Raw genomic sequence first — 981 nt, forward strand, 5'->3', positions numbered from 1 at the left:
TCCATTTTGCTTTATTTCTGTCTCCTAATCGTCTTTCTGTTAAACCTTTCAAATTTTATATTAAAAAAATGTGAATTTTTTAGTTGTGAATTTGAACTGTCGTTTTTGACAGCAGGAATGAGCAACACTCCTGGGATGGTAGCTGAGATGTGCCAGAAGCTCCGGGCTGTGGCCGGAGCCGCGGGAGATGCGGGTCCAAAGCTCGGAGGGAGAGGCACTGAGGGGACAAAGGGGACAGGACAGTGGCACCCAGTTCCCAGCAGGGCAGAGAGGAGCCAGCCCAAGATCCCAGGCACCTGAGCACACCAGGCTCAGGAAAATGAATCCACAAACACCAGAGGTTTATGTCCAAAAAGGAGACAGAGGAGTCCTTCTTCTTTATTCTAATAAAGGGAGAGGCCATGGGGTCTCTACAATTTTTGGAGGGCACACCCTCCTTTTTACCCTAAATTCCCTTCTCTCTTTCCCCATAGACTGAGGTACTTGAGAGGTACAGACTTCCCCTCAATGCATAAACCCTTCTTAATTCTTAACTCTTGTGGAATTTGTGGTGTTTCCTCAGTGCCTCTTTCATCCTTCAATGGAATCCATCCCATCCTTTCTGTTATCTCTCAGTGCTAGTTTTATTTTATCAGCAGACCCACAGCTTGTTTGTAAAGACAAACCCGTCACTCCTCTCCCCAGGACAGGTCTGTGCTTTAGGGAGGTAGATGTTGGTCACTCTGTGGTTTTGGGGAGTAGATGGTGGTCACTCTGTGGTTTAGGGAGGTAGATGTTGATCACTCTGTGGTTTAGGGAGGTAGATGGTGGTCACTCTGTGGTTTTGGGAGGTAGATGTTGGTCACTGTGCTTTAGGGAGGTAGATGTTGGTCACTCTGTGGTTTTGGGAGGTAGATGTTGGTCACTCTGTGGTTTAGGGAGGTAGATGTTGGTCACTCTGTGGTTTAGGGAGGTAGATGTTGGTCACTCAGTGGTTTTGGG

The sequence above is a fragment of the Parus major genome, chromosome 7 (assembly GCF_001522545.3).
Source record: "Parus major isolate Abel chromosome 7, Parus_major1.1, whole genome shotgun sequence".
Taxonomy (NCBI): Eukaryota; Metazoa; Chordata; class Aves; order Passeriformes; family Paridae; genus Parus; species Parus major.